This window comes from Zonotrichia leucophrys, chromosome 26 (assembly GCF_028769735.1).
Source record: "Zonotrichia leucophrys gambelii isolate GWCS_2022_RI chromosome 26, RI_Zleu_2.0, whole genome shotgun sequence".
Classification (NCBI taxonomy): domain Eukaryota; kingdom Metazoa; phylum Chordata; class Aves; order Passeriformes; family Passerellidae; genus Zonotrichia; species Zonotrichia leucophrys.
In genome coordinates, this window is record NC_088195.1 from 3,392,446 (window position 1) to 3,415,165 (window position 22,720).

At 52.2% G+C, this 22,720-nt stretch overlaps 1 protein-coding gene across 1 annotated transcript in view; it reads left to right on the forward strand.

Moving 5' to 3' along the window:
* The first annotated feature begins 6,140 nt into the window (after positions 1–6,140).
* The window catches only part of CDK18 (cyclin dependent kinase 18), a 50,876-nt gene continuing 34,296 nt past the window's right edge, over positions 6,141–22,720 (forward strand). The window contains exon 1 of the mRNA XM_064732817.1: positions 6,141–6,844. The gene's annotated coding sequence lies outside the window, so the exon portion shown is untranslated. The remainder of the gene's footprint in view (positions 6,845–22,720) is intronic.

Sequence of the window (22,720 nt, forward strand, 5' to 3'; positions counted from 1 at the left end):
AGTTTTGTCTGGGGGAGGTGTCCATGAGGGTCTGTGACCAAAAATAGAAAAAACAGAAAGCAAAGTAATTCTAGAAAAAGCTCTCAAAAAACCCACCTCAGAGTACACAGAAATGTAAAGGGACATTTTGCTTTGGGTTCTTACTGGTGGAGTGGCCCCAGCCCCATTAGCAGTGAGAGGAACAGCAGATTTGTCTTTCCAAACAAGCTGGTAGATAAAACCAGCTCTGGGAGATAAAGGAAACAATGGGAAGGATTCCACCGGTTGATGAATGGGAAAAGATATTTGATTTTACAAATAAACTTTTTAGGTTTGCTGATAAACAGAAATTAGACATTGAGAGATGAAAGAAATAAGGAAGAAAAACCCCTAAATTCTGTAAGAATCAAAAATTAAAAGGGAGGGTTGTACATTTGAGGGAAATCTTTGATATCAGGTGTTTTGGGAAGTGTGAACCTCTCAAGTATCTCAGAAATGGGGAAAAACCCCTAAATTCCATAAGAACTAAAAATTAAAAGGGAGGGTTGTAAATTATCTTTGGGAATCTTTGGTATCAGGCATATCAGGGAGTCTGTGCCTCTCAAGAACCTCAGAAATGGGGAAGAACCCCTAAATTCCATAAGAATTAAAAATTAAAAGGGAAGGTTGTGCATTAGAGGGAAATCTTTTGTATCAGGTGTTTTGGGGAATCTGAACCTCTCAAGTATCTCAGAAATGGGGAAAAACCCCTAAATTCCATAAGAATTAAAAATGAAAAAGGAGGGTTGTACATTTGAGGGAAATCTTTGGTATTAGGTGTTTTGGGAAGTGTGAACCTCTCAAGTATCTCAGAAATGGGGAAAAAAACCTAAATTCCATAAGAATTAAAAATTAAAAGGGAGGGTTGTACATTTGAGGGAAATCTTTGGTATTAGGTGTTTTGGGAAGTGTGAACCTCTCAAGTATCTCAGAAATGGGGAAAAAACCCTAAATTCCATGAAAATTAAAAATTAAAAGGGAAGGTTGTGCGTTAGAGGGAAATCTTTGGTATCAGGTGTTTTGGGGAATCTGAACCTCTCAGGTACCTCAGAAATGGGGAAAAACCCCTAAATTCCATAAGAATTAAAAATTAATAGGGAGGGTTGTAAATTCTCTTTCGGAATCTTTGGTATCAGGCATATCAGGGAGTCTGTGCCTCTCAAGAACCTCAGAAATGGGGAAAAACCCCTAAATTCCATAAGAATTAAAAATGAAAAAGAAGGATTGTACATTAGAGGGAAATCTTTGGTATCAGGTGTTTTGGGAAGTCTGAACCTCTCAAGTATCTCAGAAATGGGGAAAAACCCCTAAATTCCATAAAAATTAAAAATAAAAAAGGAGGGTTGTACATTTGAGGGAAATCTTTGGTATCAGGTGTTTTGGGAGATCTGAACCTCTCAAGTACATCAGAAATGGGGAAAGAGAGAAGGGAAATTGGGATAAAGAGGAGGCTACGTCCTCCAAAAATCTGAGAGATCCCAGAGAATGCCCCATGGCTTCTCCCTTTATTGAAATAAAGTTCCAGGACTGCTCTGTCTCCTTTTTGGCCATAAACCTCTGGTGTTTATGGATTAATTTTCCTAAAATCAGCTTTGTTATCCCCCCCAGCCGTGCCGGGACCACCCCATCCATCCCACCCTGATCCCTCCTGTCCTCCCCGCTGCAATCCCCACCAGCTGCAGCAGCTGGGCGCTCTCCCTCTGCTCATCCTCCTCTCGGGCTCTCCCAGCGATCCCCGGCATGCCCAGGGCTGGAATTTGTGTTGGTGAGGAATGTTCTGCACCGAGGAGCAGCTGGTGTGGCACAAGCGCCGAGCCCGTGGCTCTGTCCCCTGATTGTGTCACATTCCTGCCCTTTGCACGGGGCTTGCTCTGCAGCTCCAGTCTGGGGCCTTCAGCTTCGTTTGCTGGAGTTTTTTTTTCTGTGAATCTCTTCTCCTGGCAATCTCTTTTCCTGGGAATCTCTTTTCCCTGGGAATCCCTTTTCCTGGGAATCTCTTTTCCCTGGGAATCCCTTTTCCTTGGAATCTCTTTTCCTGGGAATCTCTTTTCTTGGGAATCTCTTTTCCTGGGAATCCCTTTTCCTGGGAATCTCTCTTCTTGGGACTCTCTTTTCCTGGGAATCTCTTTTCCTGGGAATCTCTTTTCCCTGAGAATCTCTTTTCTTGGGAATCTCTTTTCCTGGGAATCTCTTTTCCCTGGGAATCTCTTTTCCTTTCAGTTTCAAACTGGATTTAAGGCACCGGAATTGTGGCATGGGAGGGGTGGCAGCAATGGTTGGGAATGACCCACAAGTGCCTGAGACATCTCCCCTCTAAAGGGAGGAAAATGGTGAATGTGGAAGTCAGAGCCAGGCCAGAGACTGGGATGTGGGAAAACCTCCCCAAAGTGCATTTGTGCAGCAGGAAGGGAGCGGGGTGGGCACTCACAGGGCAATGAGTGAGCACACACATGACCGGATACTCATTGACCAGGGGTGACAGGAGGGCAGCGGCCACAGAGCCAGTCTGGGTGTCACACACAGCCCTGGGTGTCACACATAGCTCTGGGTGTCACACAGAGCCAGTCTGGGTGTCACACACAGCCCTGGGTGTCACACACAGCCTGGGTGTCACACACAGCCTGGGTGTCACACAGAGCCCTGGGTGTCACACAGAGCCAGTCTGGGTGTCACACACAGCCCTGGGTGTCACACAGAGCCTGGGTGTCACACAGAGCCAGTCTGGGTGTCACACACAGCCCTGGGTGGCACACAAAGCCCTGGATGTCATACAGAGCCAATCTGGGTGTCACACACAGCCCTGGGTGGCACACAGAGCCTGGGTGTCACACATAGCCCTGGGTGTCATACAAAGCCTTGGATGTCACACACAGCCTGCATGTCACACCCAGCCCTGCTTGTCACACACAGCCCTAGGTGTCACACACAGCCCTGGGTGTCACACACAGCCCTGGGTGTCACACACAGCCTGGGTGTCACACAGAGCCAGTCTGGGTGTCACACACAGCCTGGGTGTCACACACAGCCCTGGGTGTCACACACAGCCCTGGGTGTCACACACAGCCCTGGGTGTCAGACACAGCCCTGGGTGTCACACACAGCCTGGGTGTCACACACAGCCCTGGGTGTCACACAGAGCCTGGGTGTCACACACAGCCCTGGGTGTCACACACAGCCCTGGGTGTCACACAGAGCCTGGGTGTCACACAGAGCCCTGGGTGTCACACACAGCCCTGGGTGTCACACATAACCCTGGATGTCACACATTAACTGTGCATGTCACACCATAACTGTGCATGTCACACACAGCCTGGGTGTCACACATAGCCCTGGGTGTCACACATAGCCCTGGGTGTCACACAGAGCCTGGGTGTCACACAGAGCCAGTCTGGGTGTCACACACAGCCCTGGGTGTCACACATAGCCTGGGTGTCACACACAGCCCTAGGTGTCACACACAGCCTGGGTGTCACACACAGCCCTGGGTGTCACACATAGCCCTGGGTGTCACACACAGCCCTGGGTGTCACACATAATCCTGAATGTCACACATAGTCCTGGATGTCATACCATAACTGTGCATGTCACACCCAGCCCTGGATGTCACACATAACCCTGGGTGTCACACACAGCCCTGGGTGTCACACACAGCCCTGGGTGTCACACATAGCCCTGGGTGTCACACACAGCCCTGGGTGTCACACATAGCCCTGGGTGTCACACAGAGCCAGTCTGGGTGTCACACAGAGCCCTGGGTGTCACACCTTAATTGTACATGTCACACCATAACTATGCATGTCATACACAGCCCTGGGTGTCACACATAGTCCTGGATGTCACACATAACCCTGGATGTCACACCTTAACTGTGCATGTCACACCATAACTGTGCATGTCACACACAGCCCTGGGTGTCACACATAGCCCTGGGTGTCACACAGAGCCCTGGGTGTCACACAGAGCCCTGGGTGTCACACACAGCCCTGGGTGTCACACATAACCCTGGGTGTCACACATAACCCTGGGTGTCACACAGAGCCCTGGGTGTCACACAGAGCCTGGGTGTCACACACAGCCCTGGGTGTCACACAGAGCCTGGGTGTCATACAGAGCCAGTCTGGGTGTCACACAGAGCCCTGGGTGTCACACAGAGCCTGGGTGTCACACAGAGCCAGTCTGGGTGTCACACACAGCCTGGGTGTCACACACAGCCCTGGGTGTCACACAGAGCCTGAGTGTCATACAGAGCCAATCTGGGTGTCACACACAGCCTGGGTGTCACACAAAGCCCTGGGTGTCACACAGAGCCTGGGTGTCATACAGAGCCAATCTGGGTGTCACACACAGCCTGGGTGTCACACAGAGCCCTGGGTGTCACACCTTAATTGTACATGTCACACCATAACTATGCATGTCATACACAGCCCTGGGTGTCACACATAGTCCTGGATGTCACACATAACCCTGGATGTCACACATTAACTGTGCATGTCTCACATTGCCCTGGGTGTCACACACAGCCTTGGGTGGCACACCACAGCCTTGGATGTCACATACAGCCCTTGGTGTCACACATAACCCTGCATGTCACACCCAGCCCTGCGTGTCACACACAGCCCCGGGTGTCACACGTAGTCCTGGATGTCACACATAACCCTGGATGTCACACCTTAACTGTGCATGTCACACATAGCCCTGGGTGTCACACATAGCCCTGGGTGTCACACAGAGCCCTGGGTGTCACACACAGCCTGGATGTCACACCCTGCATCACACCCCACACCCACATCCCCCCTGTCCCCACTTTGCTGCTCCTCCCCGAGCCCTGCAGAGCCCAGGATGCCAATCCCCATCAGACATGGGTGACAGAGGAGCTGCTCACCCTGTGTCACCCAGGATGGCCTCTCACCCCTGCTGCAAAGCCACCTCAGTTTTGAACCCCCCACATGCTCCTAGAGGGGCTGGTTCAGCTCCTGCTCCCACAGCAGAGCTGCTGCTGAAGGCTTCATCCCTCGAGGGTCTCAGGGGTGCTGCCCTGGGACAGGCTGAGGTGACCAGAGGACATGGATCCTTCTAGAACACCCCTTCCCTCCATGGGGGCTCGGATTTGATGCTCCTGCTGCACCATCTGGGAAGCACTGTCCCACTCCCCGAGGTGGCTCCCAGCCAGCCTGGTGCTTCTGAGATAAGAAATGAGAGTCAGCAAGTCCAGCGAGGCTCCCACATTCGAACAGAACATGGGGAAAAGGAATTCTGGCAGCAGCAGAACTGAGGAAGCTCAAATTTGTGTCTCCTGGACCATTTTCTTTTTTCCTTCTATTTTTTTTTTGTGGAATATCCACGCCTGGAAAGAAGACCCTAAATGTTGGATTTTCCCCCCCAGAATTTCCATGCCCTTCCATCCTCCCCACCAGCCCTGCTGTGCCCTCTGCGTTCCCACTCCCCACACTCTGTGGAGATGGATTTTGTGTTTCCCTGCCTCAGTTTCCCCCTGCCCTTCCCCACTCCTGCACATCCCCCAGATTTCGGTACTAATCACAACAACTCTGCTGACAGACAGGGCGGCGTGTGCAGGGAAGGCGAGGATTAATATAGCCGAGGATATAAGAAATTAATTACTCTCAGGCAGACAATGTTGGCACCTCCAGTCAGCCTGATTTATTTCCACGGCTGCTCTATTTTTGGCCAACCCAGAATGTTTGACTAAATATACGACAACAAGGAGCTGGAATGGGTGGGGGAGCCGCTGCTAAATCCACAACCCGGAGAGGCTGAAACCCGCACGGTGCCGGTGCCGGTGTCTCGGGAGGAGCCGCAGGAGGGAGCTGGACCGGAGAGCGAGGCGGGGATCGCTCTGTGTTTGTGTGTTTGTGCTCTCGGTGCGCGGCTCCTGCCCGGGCCGGCGGGGCCGAGCGGGCTCCTGCTCCCGGGGCTGCGGCGGGGAGGAGCCAGCGCCGCACGGAACCGAGCGCCGGCAGCGCTCCCGCACCGCGCCGGGTCCCGCACCGCGCCCCGGCTGCCCGGTACCGGCACCGGCACCGCTCTAATTCCCCGGTACCGGCACCGGCACCTCTCCGACTGCCCGGGCTCCGCTACCGGCACCGGCACCGCTTTGATTCCCCTGGCGCCGCGCCCGCACCGCGCCCCGACTGCCCGGGCTCCGCTACCGGCACCGGCACCGCTCCAATTCCCCGGTACCGGCACCGCTCCTACTGCCCGTGTTCCGGCACCAGCACCGGCACCGCTTTGATTCCCCTGGCACCGGCACCGCTTTGCTTCCCCTGGCACCGGCCCCGGCAACCCCGGTACCGGCACCGGCTGCGCTCCGACTGCCCGGGCCCCGCTACCGGCACCGCTCCCAATTCCCCCTCCACCGGCACCGGGACCCTCCAACCCTTTTCCTGCTCCGGCACCGCTCCCACTTGCCCTGCTCGATACCGGCACCGGCACCGCTCCAATTCCCCCGGTACCAGCACCGGCACCGCTCCCGTTCCCCCGGCACCGCTCCAACTCCGCGGCACCGCTCCCATTCCATCGGCACCGGGACCGCTCCAACCCTTTTCCTGCTCCGGCACCAGCACCGGCTCCTCTCCAGCTCTCCCGGACCGCTCCAAGCCTCTCCTGCTCCGGTACCGCCTCCAGCATCCGCCCCGCTCCGGTGCCGGTGCCGCTCCAGCCGCTCTCCGGTGCCGGCCCCGCTCCGCTCGCAGCCCGGCCCCGTTCCCGGAGCGGCCCCGCGGCTCCCGCAGCACCGCCCCTGCTCTGCCCCGCAGGAAGGAGGAAGGGACACGGCAGGAGGGAGGGAGAGCGACCGGCTCGGCGCCCGGTGAGTGCCGGGGTCACCCCGCCGCGGGCCGGGGACCCTGATCGCCCCCGAGCCCCTCCGAGAGCCCTGCTCGGCCCCCAGATCCTCCGGGAGCCCTGCTCGCTTCTCCAGCCCCTCCAGGGACCCTGCTCGCCCCTCAGCCCCTCCGGGAGCCATGCCAGTCCCTCCGGACCCTCTGGGGGTCCTGTTCGCCCCTCCAGCCCCACCGGGGACCCTGCTCGTCCCCCCAGCCCCTCCGGGGACCCTGCTCCTCCGGGGGCCACCGCCGCTGCCTTTGGGGCTGGGAGAGGAGTCCCAAGTCCCGAGGGGAGGGGAGAGCTGGAGTTGGAGGCACGGAGAGGGAGAGGGAGGGCTCAGCTCGGATTTGTACCCTGGTGCTCCCCGGTGAGGGAATTCCTGCGCGTGTTCGGCCCTAAATCTGTTCCAGGTCAAGCCCGGTGTGGATTGTGCTGGGCATCCCTGGGTGGGCGCGCTGTGAGGGGTCTGGGGGGATCCTTTGAGTGTGGAAGTGACCCCCAGGGTCTGTCCGGGGGAAGGGAGCCCTGCCCCGGGCTGGCAGCTCGGCATTCCCCTGGCGCTGCAGTTTTGGGCGGCTGTCACCATCAGCTGCATCTCTCCTGTTGCTGTGACAGTTCCCGGGGCTGTGCCCCATGAGGTGCCCCCCTCTTTGTCCCCAGCCAGCCCCTGGAGAGCTGCCCTCCGTGCCAGGGCAGCCTGAAAAGCTTGAACAGCCTCGTGTCTCGGTGAAAACAACCTGGGCTGAGCGTGTTGGCACAATGGTGGCATCAGCTCTGAAAGAATCAGGGTCAGGCCTGGGGCTGCTGGCGCTGGGTTTTGTGCTGTGCATCAAGATGTGATGTGTGCTGGGCTTGGAGATGGTGCCTGAAGGGGGAAAAGCTTTGAACGAGCATCAGGCAGAAAGTTGGAGGTTTGTGAAAGGACAAGAGCCGTCAAACAGGGCCCTGCAAGGAGCTGGGATTAATTTTAATTAATTCCCTTCTCCTCGGTGGCGTGGGGCAGGTTTGGGGTGTGGATCTGGGATGTGCCAGCACGTGGGGCTGAGATGTGGTCAGTGCAAGCAGAGTCCTGCTCTCCAGCCTCACCAGGCTGTGACAGGGCAGGGGAGAGGTCGGGAAAAGCATTTCCCATGGTCCTGAAGAGATTCCCTCCAGGAATCTGGCCCCAGGGTAATGGACACGGTGTCAGCAGGCGCACACAGAGATCTCAGTGCATTTGTGGTGTGGAGAATCCTTTCCTCCCTAGCAAAAAGTGGGAGGGGATGTCCAGGAGTCCCAGAAGGAAGAGGCAGGAACAGGAGAGCACCCAGCTCACCCCATCCATGGAATTTCCTCAGTGTGTGAGGCACCCAGCTCAGAGTGTGCTGATTTTCAGGCTTTCTCTGACACCAGAACATTTCTGAGCAAGTTTTGGTGTCCGTGCTCCAGGCAGGGCTCACAGATTTGTTCCCAAGTTCCCAGGCTTACTCACTCACGCTGGAAAATATCAGCACCACGTCCAAATGGGAGCAGCTCATAAATGAGTAGTGGAACAAGCTCGCCAGAAATCCTGGGAGTTCCTCCTCTCTCATCCTGCTGGGATGGAGAGAAAAAGAGAAAAAAAATTACAGCTAATCAGGGCTCTGGAGATCTCCCTGTGTCCATGGCCTTGCCAGGGATTCTGCCTGGCCTTGGCCACGTCACCGCCGTGTCCCCACGCCCGAGTCCCCCCATCTGGCAGCTCCTGACCTTGCTTTGTTCCCAGGGCTTTGCTCCCCGAGCTCTGGGATGCTGGCAGGGATGGGAAGCACTGAGTCCTCATCTCCATCTCCCTTTCACTGAGGCAGCTCTTTGTGGGGCCCTGAATGGGCCCTTCAGAGAGGCTGTGCTGGTGGCAGGGTGACAGAGGGGAGGGATGGTGTCACACATTGCTGGCTACAGGTGGCTCAAGTGCAGCTGGCTGCTTTTTAACGCCTTCCACACGAGCTGCTTTAAATCTTGAGCTGCTGCCTCTGGTGTGCATCCCTTCTCAGTGTCCCTTGTGCCCTGGGGACAGGCTGGGGTGCAGGGGGTGCTGCAGGGGACAGTTGTGACCGTGTTCACAGGGGTCTCAGGCTGAGGGAAGAGACGGGGATCTGACTCCATGTTTCAGAAGGTTTGATTTATTATTTTATGATATATATATTTATGATATATAAATATTTATGTATTTATGATATATATTATATTAAAGCTATACTAAAAGAATAAAGAAAGGATTTCATCAAAAGGCTGGCTAAGAATAGAATAGCAAAGAATGGTAACAAAGGTTTGTGGCTCAAACTCTGTCCGAGCCAGCTGGGCTGTGATTGGCCATTAATTAGAAACAACCAACATGGGCTAATCAAAGATCCCCCTGTTGCATTCCACAGCAGCAGATAATCAATGTTTACATTTTGTTCCTGAGGCCTCTCAGCTTCTCAGGAGGAAAAGTTTTAAAGAAAGGATTTTTCATAAAAGATGTCTGTGACAGACAGTCAGTGCCACTTGTGCCCTGGGGACAGGCTGGGGTGCAGAGGCTGCTGCAGGGGACAGTTTTTGCCTTCCCTTGCTCACACTCAATGAGAGCAGCTGCATTTTGCACAGGGGTAAAAATAAAACACAGAGGCAAAATGGCTCAGGGTGCTGCAGGGAGCTCAGCTGAGTTTTTAATCTCCCAAATCCATGAGGATCCTTCAGTTCTTCCTGTCCTGGTCAGGCAGAACCCTGGATGTCCACTCACCATGTGCATTAAAATATCCACGTTGCAGTTTTCACTGAGACCATCATCCCCTTGGTCTGGCCTTTTGGGGAGAAATGAATGTTTGGTCAATGCCTGTAAACCCTGGGACATTCCTCTGGCTTCCACAGAGCTGAGGTTTGGGCCAGGAGGGCTGAGAACCTCCAGAAGAGCTGGGATCTGTTTGTTTGCAGCCATGTCCAAGAGGAGTAAGAGTTTCCAAAAGGGCTTAGGCTCAGGAGGAGCCTCCCAGATTCTCCTTGCATCCTCAGGGAGATGGAGGCAGCAGGACAGGGGAGCTTGGCTCAGCTCAGAGGAGATCCCGAGCCTGGAGCGAGTTCTGCTCTGTGTAATTCATGTGCTGACGCCCCAAAAGCTGAGCTCAGCTGGGCTGGGTTTGCCTTGTGCAGGCAGGGGAGCGATGAGAGGGCTCTGGTGTGGCTCAGGAGTGAACCCTGTGCAGGCAGAGCTTTGCCCTGCTGGCTTTGCTCCCCTCTAAATCCACTGGCTCCTGCTGTTTGTCCAGGAAAGCCGATGGCAGGAAGCAGCCTGTTGATGGATGTGGCCCAGATCCCAATCTGGTGAACAATTAACTCTGCAGAGTGCTCTGTAATCAGCCCCAGCATCTTTTGCCCTCTCCCAGTCTCCCAGCCCGGCCTCCCTTCCAAGGCAGCGGCGTTGTGCCCGCAGCCAGTGCTGCTCATCTGCTGCTTGTTTGCTCAGTGCCTCCCAATCTCTGGCTCCCATCTCTTGTCTGGCTGGAAGGGAAACTGGAAACCGCCGGGGGATGATTTTGGAGGCAGGCAGCAGCACGGGAAGCCCTGGCAGAGGGCTGGGGTTCATCTGTGCTGCTGCCACTGCTGCCACCTCTCATCTGTCTGCTCGTCCTTCACCTCCCTCCCTCCTCACAGCTCCTTCCAACCCCAGCCTCAGAGCTTTCCCTTTCCTCCTGCCTCTCCCTGCTCTTTTAGGGATGAGCTCTGGGCCACCACAGGATTTTCCCAGCTGCATTCCCCACCGGGAATTGCCCACAGCAATTCCTGATCCCTGCTGGGAATCTGGGTGTTCCTTCCCACACCTGAGCAGCAGGTCTGGGTGCAGAGTGCAGCTCCAGGGAGAGGCAGGACCTGCAGGAATGCAGCTCAGGAAGCAGGAGGATGCTCCAGGTGGAGTTAGGACGGTGAGGATGCAGCTCAGGAAGCAGCAGGATGCTCCAGGAAGAGGCAGGACTGCAAAATGCAGCTCAGGATGCTCCAGGTGGAGGCAGGACTGCAGGGATGCAGCTCAGGAAGCAGCAGGATGCTCCAGGTGGAGTTAGGACTGTGGGGATGCAGCTCAGGATGCTCCAGGTGGAGTTAGGACTGTGAGGATGCAGCTCAGGAAGCAGGAGGATATTCCAGGGGTGTGGGGATGCAGCTCAGGAAGCAGGAGGATGCTCCAGGTTCAGGCAGGACCTACAAAATGAAGCTCAGGAAGCAGGAGGATGCTCCAAGTGCAGGCAGGACCTACAAAATGAAGCTCAGGAAGCAGGAGGATGCTCCAGGAGGAGGCAGGACTGCAAAATGCAGCTCAGGATGCTCGAGGAGGAGGCAGGACTGCAGGGATGCAGCTCAGGAAGCAGGAGGATGCTCCAGGTGGAGGCAGGACCATGAGAATGCAGCTCAGGAAGCAGCAGGATGCTCCAGATGCAGGCAGGACATGCAGGGATGCAGCTCAGGATGCTCCAGGTGGAGTTAGGACTGTGGGGATGCAGCTCAGGAAGCAGGAGGATGCTCCAGATGCAGGCAGGACCTACAAAATGAAGCTCAGGAAGCAGGAGGATGGGCAGGACATGCAGGGATGCAGCTCAGGAAGCAGGAGGATGCTCCAGGAGGAGTTGGGACTGTGGGGATGCAGCTCAGGACGCAGGAGGATATTCCAGGGGTGTGGGATGCAGCTCAGGAAGCAGGAGGATGCTCCAGGTGGAGACAGGACTGCAGGGATGCAGCTCAGGATGCTCCAGGAGGAGTTAGGACTGTGAGGATGCAGCTCAGGAAGCAGGAGGATGCTCCAAGTGGAGGCAGGACCTACAAAATGAATCTCAGGAAGCAGAAGGATGCTCCAGGCATTCGATCCCACTGCCAGCACCAGCAATTCCACCTTTGTTTGTGCCTTTTGTTCCCATTTTCTGCCATCCCTGCCACCTCCGGGGTGCTGGGGGCAGAAATAACTTGGGAGTTGTTCAGAGGGGGGTGTTTGAGCTGCTGTTTGCAGGGATTGCTGCTTTTTGGGGTCCAGGAGCAGCTCAGATGGGACATTTCGGGGATCTCAGCTGGGTTTGCTTCCCTTTCCCCTCCCTGTGTGGGTTTAAATTCCTCGTTTGTCACCGTGACCCCTCCATCCCTGGGGCCTGCGGGCACTGCCACAGCAAAAATCATAAATTGAGGGGTGAATGCCCAATCCAGAGCTGTCAGAGATCCGTCCCTGTCACCTCTGCTGGGACATCTGGGTCACCTGAGAGAGGGGGAAAATGCAGAGAGTGGGGTTGGAATCCTGCCCTTTCCTGAGTGCCTGGGAAGGGAGAGCTCCTGTGGGCACCTGGAAAGATGCTGCTAATGAAGACACTCCAATTAGTGGCATTTTCAGTTCATTATTTTGTTAGTTTTTAAGTTTCTCCCTTATTTATTTTATTTGTGACACCCAAACCTTCCACCCTTGCACCGCCCTTGTCATCTTCATTATCAGCTGGGAAAATGAGGCACAGAATTTATTCCTGGGGTTGGGAAAATCCCATCACTGGCAGCTCTGGATCTCAAACCTGAGACCTAAAACTCTCCTCAGGATGTGTTGGTCTGAATCAAACAGCTCCTGGCTCGCTGTGCTCTGGGGTTTATGAATTTATTTTATCTTTTGGGCACCTTTTCAGTGTTTTTATTATTGAACCCTCTCCATGAACCCTCTCCCTCTCTTTTTTCCCCAATCCCTGAAATCCTCAGCCATTTCCTTTAAAACAACCCAAATTTTCCCAGCTGGAGTGGGGCTGGGCACTGGCTTTGAGCAGTTTTTTTGTGCTGATTTTGCCTTGAATTGCTCCATTTAAAAGGAGAGGCTGCTGAAGCCAACCATAAACACCAAAACCCCCAAAGAAATCAAAATGTGCCTTTTTTGGGAAGCAGGGAAACATTCCCAGCGTTCCTTTTATTTCTGCTCTTTCTCCGTTTAGATTTTAATGGTTTATTTTCTATTTGATTATTCAGGCAGCATTAATGTGCTGGTCACTCAGAGGTTGGGATTCCTGATCCTGGGGGGATTTATCCTCAAAACACCCCCCAGCTTTTCCCTCTCTCCTGTTGCTCCCAGCACTTCCCACTCTCAGAGCCTTGGCTTTTTTTAGTTGCTAAATCTGACAAGGTTTGTGAGCAGGAGCCTCGGTTCTGCACTTGGGAACACGCACAGAAATATAAATTCAGCACTTTGGGTTTTTTTTCCCTGCATTCCAGCATGGAACATCACCTGGAGCTTGGATTTATGCCATCTGTGTCTGGAATTATTTGGTGGAAAACCTTTTAGGTTGGAGGTTTATGGCCAAGCCTGTGCTGGAGCAAATGTAGATCCAGAGGGATCTTCAGGAGATGTCAGGGACTGAGGATCCAGCCCTGATCCAGCAGATCCATGATCCATAAACAACAGAACCAAGGAAATGATCTTGGTGTGCCTGGAGACTCTGAGGAGGAGGAGGCAGAACTGGAGGGTTTGGTTTGTGTCTGATCCAAATTAAAATGCAAAGAGAGTCTCTGTGACAAACTGAATTGAACAAATCAGCCCAACACCAGCCCACACCCTGCCTGCCACATCCTCTGCTCAGCAGTGGCTCCCAAAGGCCCTGGGGACAGCAGGAGCAGCAGGAGCTGTCCCATCATTGTCCCATCTCTGTCCCATTGCTGTCCTACCACTGTCCCATCCTTCTCCCATTGCTGTCCCATCCTTATCCCATCTCTGTCCTATTATTATTCCATTGTTATCCCATCTCTGTCCCATCTTTGTCCCATTGCTGCTCCTTCACTGTCCCACTGCTGTCCCATCTCTGTTCCATCACTGTTTCATCCCTGTCCCATCCTTATCCCATCTCTGTCCCATTATTATCCCATTGTTAGCTCATCACTGTCCCATCTCTTTCCCATAATTGTCTCACCACTGTCCCATCATTGTCCCATTCCTGTCCCATCTCTGTCCCATTTCTGTCCCATTGCTGTCCCATCACTCTCTCATCATTATCCTATTGTTATTCCATCACTGTCCATCTCTGTCCCATATTGTCCCATGATGTCCCTCACTGTCCCATCACTGCCCCATTGTTATCCCATCACTGTCCCACCTTTGTCCCCTCACTGCCCCATCACTGTCCTGGCTTGTCCCATGCTCTCCCATCACTGCTCCATCACTGTCCCATTGTTATCCCATTTCTCTCCCATGCTGTCCCACCTCTGTCCTGTCACTGTCCCATGCTGTCCCCTCACTCCCATGGGTGTCCTGTCCCTGCAGAGCCTGGCTGGGATCTTCTGGATTCCCCACACAGGCATGGCCAGAGCCATTTCCTCAGAAAAGTGCCCAGAAAAGGCCCAATTGGGGCATTTTCATTCCAGGCAAACACAGCAGAGCATCTGAGGGGGAAGGAGCATTTTTATAAATCACCATTAGCAGCACGTGTGCTGTTTAAGAACTTAATCCCTCCCAATCCCCCCTGATTAACGATTAATTGTGCCACTAATTGCGCTATCATAGCATGGCAGGCCCAGCCTGCAGCCGGCACAGGCAGCCACACCAGTGCTGAACCAAATCACAACTGGGAGCACTGGGAGGCCCTGCTGAGAGAGCCTGGGCCAAAATCCCTCCTCTATTCAAACCTCAGGGTTCTAATCCTGCCTTATCTCCAGCGTTTCCTTATCAGCTGGGAGGCAGGAGAGGCGGATTGGATGCACTTGGAACAGCCCTGCTCGGTGTCATCCCTTTTTCATTGTGGATTTTCTTCCACTCCTGTGGAAACCACTTGGAAATTCCTTTATGTTTTGATTTGGAGTGAGGGGAAAAGCAAAATATTTGAATTTATTTTCATTATTTTCTGCTTCTGATGCCTCTTTAATGCACAGAAGGCTGCAGTGTCCAAGGCCTCTCCTCTCCCTGACAGTGCCCAAGGCCCTTCTCGGTGTCATCCCTTTTTTAACGTGGATTTTCCTCCACTCCTGTGGAAACCACTTGAAAATTCCTTTATGTTTTAATTTGGAGTGAGGGGAAAAGCACAATATTTGAATTTATTTTCATTATTTTCTGCTTCTGATGGCTGCAGTTGCCAAGGCCTCTCCCTGAAAGTGCCCAAGGTCCTGCTCGGTGTCATCCTTTTTTTAGCGTGGATTTTCCTCACTCCTGTGAAAACCACACAGAAATTCCTCCATATTTTCATTTGGAGGCAGAGGAAAACCACAATATATGAATTTATTTTCATTATTTTTACGTTTCTGATGCCTCTTTAATCACAGCAGGCTGCAGGCCAGCACCTCTCCCTGACAGGGCCCAAGGCCTGCTCGCTGTCATCCATTTTTAACGTGGATTTTCCTCCACTCTTGTGGAAACCACTTGGAAATTCCTTTATGTTTTGATTTGGAGTGAGGGGAAAAGCAAAATATTTGAATTTATTTTCATTATTTTCTGCTTCTGATGCCTCTTTAATGCACAGAAGGCTGCAGTGTCCAAGGCCTCTCCTCTCCCTGACGGTGCCCAAGGCCCTTCTCGGTGTCATCCCTTTTTTAATGTGGATTTTCCTCCACTCCTGTGGAAACCACTTGGAAATTCCTTTATGTTTTGATTTGGAGTGAGGGGTAAAGCAAAATATTTGAATTTATTTTCATTATTTTCTGCTTCTGATGGCTGCAGTTGCCAAGGCCTCTCCCTGAAAGTGCCCAAGGTCCTGCTCGTTGTCATCCTTTTTTTAGCGTGGATTTTCCTCACTCCTGTGAAAACCACACAGAAATTCCTCCATATTTTCATTTGGAGGCAGAGGAAAAACACAATATATGAATTTATTTTCATTATTTTTACGTTTCTGATGCCTCTTTAATGCACAGCAGGCTGCAGGCCAGCACCTCTCCCTGACAGGGCCCAAGGCCCTGCTCGCTGTCATCCCTTTTTAACGTGGATTTTCCTCCACTCTTGTGGAAACCACTTGGAAATTCCTTTATGTTTTGATTTGGAGTGAGAGGAAAAGCACAATATTTGAATTTATTTCTGTTATTTTTGCATTTCTGATGCCTCTTTAATACACAGAAGGCTGCAGTGTCCAAGGCTTCTCCCTGACAGTGCCCAAGGCCCTGCTCGCTGTCATATTTTTTTTTTTAGTGAGGATTTTCCTCACTCCTGTGAAAACCACCTGGAAATTCCTGTATGTTTTGACTTGAAGTGGGGGAAAAAGCACAATATTTGATTTTATTTCCATTATTTTCCTGTGAAAACCACATGGAAATTCCTCTATGTTTTGGTTTGGAGTAGGGAGGAAAGCACAATATTTGAATTTATTTCCATTATTTTCCTCCTCTGATCCTTTTATGCAGCCAGGCTGCAGTGTCCAAGGCCTGGGGGCCCGGCCATGACTTTTCCTGGGGGAGATCCCTCTCTTTCCCTCTGTTATCTCGCTCTGGGCTCTGTTATCTCTTCAAGGCTTGTGCAGGAACCAGCCTGGCTTGTCAAGGACACCAGGGCTCCCTCCCCCAGCAAGGCTTTTATAGCAGAGAGAAACTGAGATTGAAGTGAAAAAATATTAAAAACAAAATATTAAATTATTATTAAATAAATGATATTAAATATAATATTGAATAATATTAAATATTAATATTATTTAATATTAAATTGTTTTAATTGACTTTATTAAGATATATTAATATTAAAAGGAAAATTCATGCTTTTCAGCCCCACCAATGTATTTGTTTTGTCTACAAGTGACACCACAGCTTTGAGGACACGGGGCTGGCCTTGGCTGGGTGGCACAGATGGCATTTACAGTTTAACAAGGAGCAAGGTTTATCCAAACACTCCGTGCTCACCCGGGTTCCCAGACAGGCCTGAAACGTTTCCTCCCCAGAAAAGGGATCAGAGCTTGCACTGAGGCAGGAATAATCTGTTTATTACACTTGGGATTTTTCTGTTCTGTTGCCTTTTCCTTAACTTGGAAGTGAAGTTGGAGATAATTTTAATAAGGAGGTAACATAAAACTGGATTTTATGTTAGCTCCTTATTAAAATTATCTGAATTATCCCCTAAAAATTTAAACTTTTCCATAACTGCCCCTGAAGGTTTTTCATGGAAAAGTTTAATTTTTTAGGGGAAAAGCAAGGACTGGGATGATCCCTTCCCTCAGCTGGGAAGCAGAGCCAGGCCAGGAGGATCTCACAGATCCCACAGACTCCACAGACCCTACAAATCCCACATCTCACCCACCTGGGGCTCTGAGATCATCAGGAAGGGTCAGGATGAAAGGTTTTGCAGGATTTCCCTTTCTAGGAGAGAGGGATCAAAAAATAATCATATTTCTATATTTATTTAAATAAAAATAATACTGCTCACAGCTCCTGCTGTGCTTGGAAACCCTCTGGTCCTTCAAATGTTGGCTCCCCTTCACTCCCCTCCCTGTGGCTGCTTTTCCTCCCCATTCCAGGGGAAATATTGGATATTCCCCCATACCCACAGGGCCCTCCAAGGATGGGTGCAGGGCTGGTTTAAGGTTTAATCCCAGCTTAGTGCAGCCAGGGTTTGCTCCCTCCCTCCCAACCACGTGATCCTCACAGGGCTTTAAATAAATCAGATTTCCAACCCTCCAGCCCAGGGGTTTTTGTGCCTTTAATGCCAAACTGTGGCACTGCTGCTCCGAGCTTTGTCCTGGGGGAAAAGCTGGGCTGGGAGTGACTGGAGCAGGGACAGGAGGTCAGCAGCAACTTCCCCTCTTATTCCATCCCTGCTCTGCAGGAAAATCAGTCCCAGGGTGGTTTTGGGATGGTTCAGGAGCTCCAAGGAGCTGGGATCCTTCTGGGAGAGGAGGGAGCTTTAATCCCACTGAAGTCTCTTCCTCCAGAATGTGGAAATCCAGGTGTCTCCAAGCTGTGGAGCAAAACAGGCAGAGATTTCAGAGTTTTTTTTCAGCAGCATCTTCCTGTCTCATTCCATCCCTGCTCTGCAGGAAAATGAGTCCCAGGGAGGTTTGGGATGGTTCAGGAGCAGTGGGATCCTTCTGGGAGAGGATGGAGCTTTAATCCCACTGAAGGATCTCCAGCTCTCCTTAGGATGTGGAAATCCAGGTGTCTCCAGGCTGCGCAGCAAAACAGGCAGAGATTTCAGGGTTTTTTTTCCAAGTCCTTTTGTCAAGACAAAACATTTCCAGTCTCCTCAAAAACCCGTGGCAAAGAGCCGAGCTCTTAATTGCTCTGAGTGCTCTTGGTGCTGCTGCTCCTCCACAGAAACCTGGGGTTTGTTTAGATTCCAACTGTTTTGTGGGTTTTTTTGGTTGTTTTTTTTTTTTTTTTTCTGGGAAATTTAATCCTGTCCAGAGCCTTTGAGGCCAGGATCCCTCTGGAAAGGTTTTTCCCCAGGATCCTGTGTCTGTGCTGCTTGCTGTGCCCCTCCTTTCCTGTGTGCCAGAGGTGGCTGCATTTCTCAAATTCCACGGGGCTATCGGGTGTCCAGGATGTCATTCCTGGTGCTTTAAATATCTTTTTGGAAAGGGGAGCCGGGCTGGGATTCCTGTGCTCAGCTGTCCCTGCCGAGCTGTGTCACCTCCCTGGGTCAAACCCACCCTGCAGCTCAAGGCATTCCTTCCCCAAATATCCTCATTTTGCACCCAAACGTCCTTTCAGCCTCGTGCTCCTGGACCAGGAAGAGGCCTTGGGGCACGGGAGGAAAATTCCTGTTCAATAGAGAGTGGAGAACCTTTCCCACTTCCAGCAGTGCAGGGCACCTGCTGATCCAGGGGCTGTGAATCCCTGAGTGCAGGAATCCTCAGAATCCTCAGGATTGTGTCCAAGGGAGAAATTCCTGCTCAGTTTTGCTGACATTTCCCACTTCCAGCCCTTCTGGAGCAAACCAGCAGTGCAGGGCACCTGCTGATCCAGGGGCTGTGAGTCCCTGAGTGCAGGGATCCTCAGAATCCTCAGAATTGTGTCCAAGGGAGAAATTCCTGCTCAGTTTTGCTGACATTTCCCACTTCCAGCCCTTCTGGAGCAAACCAGCAGTGCAGGGCACCTGCTGATCCAGGGGCTGTGACTCCCTCAGTGCAGAGATGCTCAGAATCCTCAGAATCCTCAGAATTGTGTCTGAGGGAGAAATTCCTGCTCAGTTTTTCCTGACATTTCCCACTTCCAGCCCTTCTGGAGCAAACCAGCAGTGCAGGGCACCTGCTGATCCAGGGGCTGTGAATCCCTGAGTGCAGGAATCCTCAGAATCCTCAGGATTGTGTCCAAGGGAGAAATTCCTGCTCAGTTTTGCTGACATTTCCCACTTCTGGAGCAAACCAGCAGTGCAGGGATCCTCAGAATCCTCAGAACCCTCAGAATTGTGTCTGAGGGAGAAATTCCTGCTCAGTTTTGCTGACATTTCCCACTTCCAGCCCTTCTGGAGCAAACCAGCAGTGCAGAGCACCTGCTGATCCTGAGTGCAGGGATGCTCAGAATCCTCAGGATCCTCAGAATCCTCAGGATCCTCAGAATCCTCAGAATCCAGGCTGCTCCCACCCTGGGGATGCTGCACGTACCAGGGAAGCGCTGACACAACCCCGGCAGGGTGGGGACAATGCCAGCCCTGAGCTGCCCCAGCACTGGGGTGGCCCAACTGGCCAGCAGTGGCCCCATTGTTGCTGCAGCTGAGCTCTGGCCACTTGTCCCAGGTTAGGGAATAAGTGCCCAGTGTTCTGAGCTGCTGGAATTATGCCTGGCACTGGGATGCCTCGCTCAGAGCTGCCCTGAGCTCACCGAGGGAGAGCTGAGGGCACAGAGAAAGGCAAAATAGCCCAGAACAAAGGTCCTTTGTGTGCTCCCGTTACTGGGCTCATTGTCAGCTCCAAACCCGGGTGGGAATGTGCATCCAGCCTTGGATGGGAGGCTGCCCTTCCCTCCCATCCCTGCAGCCAGCACAGGTTGGAATCCCAGCCCTGGGAGTGGCCAAGGGCAGCTTGGAGCAACCTGGAGATATCCCTGCTCATGGGAATGGGATGGGCTCTGAGATCCCTGTTTATAGGAATGGGATGAGCTCTAAGGTCCCTGCTTGTGGAAATGGGACGAGCCTCAAGATCCCTGTTTATGGGAATGGGATGAGTTCCAAGATCCCTGTTTATGGGAATGGGATGGGCTCTAAGATTCCCTGCTGAGGGAATGGGATGATCTCTAAGGTCCCTGCTCATGGGAATGGGATGAGCCTCAAGATCCCTGTTTATGGGAATGGGATGAGCTCCAAGATCCCTGTTTATGGGAATGGGATGGGCTCTAAGATTCCCTACTGAGGGAATGGGATGAGCTCTAAGATCCCTGCTGATGGGGATGATCTCTAAGATTCCTGCTCATGGGAATGGGATGGGCTCTAAGATCCCTGCTTGTGAAAATGGGATGAGCTCTAAGGTCCCTGCTTGTGGAGATGGGATTGGCTTTAAGATCCCAGCCCATGGAAATGGGATGAGCCTCAAGACCCCTTCCCATGGGAATGGGATGAACTCTAAGATCCCTGCTCATGGGAATGGGATGAGCCTCAAGATTCCCATGTTATGGGATAGTTGGTATGGGAGCTCTAAGATTCCTGCTGAGGGAATGGGATGAACTCTAAGATCCCTGCTCATGGGAATGGGATGAGCTCCAAGACTCCTACTGATAGAAGTGGGATGGGCTCTAAGATCCCTGCTGTGGAATGGGATGGCTCTCAGATTCCCATGATGGGGTGTGAGCATGGGATGAGCCTCAAGATCCCTGTTTGGAAATGGAATGGGCTCTAAGATTCCCTGCTGATGGAATGGGATGATCTCTAAGGTCTCTCTTGATGGGATGGATGGCTTCAAGATCCGCGATAGAAGTGGGATGGCTCTAAGATCCCCTGAGGAAATGAGATGAGCTCTAAGATCCCTGTGATGGGAATGGTGATGATCGCTCTTAATGAGATCCAAGCCCTGGAAAATGGGATGAGCTTAAGGTCCCTTCTTGGAAATGGGATGAACTCTAAAGATCCCTGTTTATGGAATGGGATTGGCTTAAGGTCCCTGCCATGGAAATGGGAAGAGCCTCAAAATCCCTGTTTTTGGGAATGGGATGAGCTCTAAGATCCCTGCTGATGGGGATGATCTCTAAGATTCCTGCTCATGGGAATGGGATGAGCTCTAAGATCCCTGTTTATAGGAACGGGATGAGCTCTAAGTTCCCTGCCTGTGGAAATGGCATGGGCTCCAAGATCCCTGCTGATGGGAATGGGATGAGCTCTAAGATCCCAGCTGATGGGGATGAGCTCTAAGATTCCTGTTCATGGGAATGGATGAACTCTAAGGTCCTGCTATAGGAATTGGGATGGATACTCAAGGATGGCTCTAGGCCCATTGGAATGGGATAATCTCTAAGATCCCTTTCTCATGTGAAATGGATGAGCTCTAAGATCCCGATATGGAAATGAAAGAAGCTCTAAGATCTCTCCCAACCCAATCCATTCTGTGCTTCCATGAGTCCATAATGACCTGGCAGGAAGTTTTCCATGGATCCACCTTTCCCAGGCTATCCCTGTGTTCTCCTGCCTCTCAGGACATGGCTTTGTCTCTTAACAAGGAATTCCCGACTGGAATTTAACAATTCCTGACTGGAATTCTGCAGGGTGGGGATGGGAACGCTGTGAGCCCAAGGTCTCACATTCCCCAGGGTCTCACCTCCCAAGGGAATTCAAACCAGCTGACAGGGAGGGAGGGATGGAGGGGGGAGGATGCCTTGCCATCATTCCTGATTTATCCCTGCGGCATTCCAAGGGAGCCCAAGCAAACCAGATAAGAATTGTTTTCCTTTTTCCCTGAGGCTTCTCATCTTCCCAGGAGAAAAATCCCGGGGAAAGAGATTATTTCAAAGAATGTGAATGCCACAGATTGGATATTAGGAAAAAGCTTTTTTACAGAAAGAGTGATAAAGTTCTGGAATGTTCTGCCCAGGGAGGTGTTGGAGTCACCATCCCTGGGGGTGTTTAACCAAGCCTGGATGTGGCACTGGGTGCCAGGGTTGGGTTGAGGTCTTGGGATGGGTTAGATTTCATCTTAAGATCTCTCCAACCATGAGTCATTGTTGGATTCAGGGATGGAATTCTGTGTTGCCCTAGGTGCATTATCATGCTTGGGTGTGTTTAACAAAGCCTGGATGTGGCACTGGGTGCCAGGGGTGAGTGAGGGTTGGGCTGGGTGGATCGATATCTTGAAGGTCTCTTCCAACCACTGGTCGGGTTCTGATGGATTCTGTGAATTTTGGTTCCCTAGCGGCTGATTGTAGCTTGGGATGTGTTTAACAAAGCCTGGATGTGGCACTGGGTGCCAGGGCTGAGTTGAGGTGTTGGGGCTGGGATGGACTGGATGATCTTGAAGGTCTCTTCCAACCCAGTGAGTCTGTGAATTCAGGGAATTCTGTGAATTCAGGGAATTCTGTGAATTTTGGGAATTCCAGGGACTGGGGTGGTGGTGGAGTTCCCATCCCTGGGTGTGTTTAACAAAGCCTGGATGTGGCACTGGGTGCCAGGGTTTAGTGAGGCGCTGGAGCTGGGTTACATTTGATGATCTTTGCGGTCTCCTCCACCCTGGTGATTGATTCTGTGATTCTGTAAATTCTGGGAATTCTGTGAATTTTGCGAATTCCCGGGGACTGGGGAGGTGGTGCAGTCCCCATCCCTGGGTGTGTTTAACCAAGCCTGGATGTGGCACTGGGTGCCAGGGCTGAGTTGAGGTGCTGGGGCTGGGATGGACTCGATGATCTTTAAGATCTCTTCCAACCCAGTGATTCTGTGAATTCTGTGAATTCCAGCGGGGTTGGTTGGGCCCTGCAGCCGCACACAGCCTTGCAGGATTGCCGTGTTTGCTGAGCAAATAAAAGCTCCACGAGGAGGAGCAGA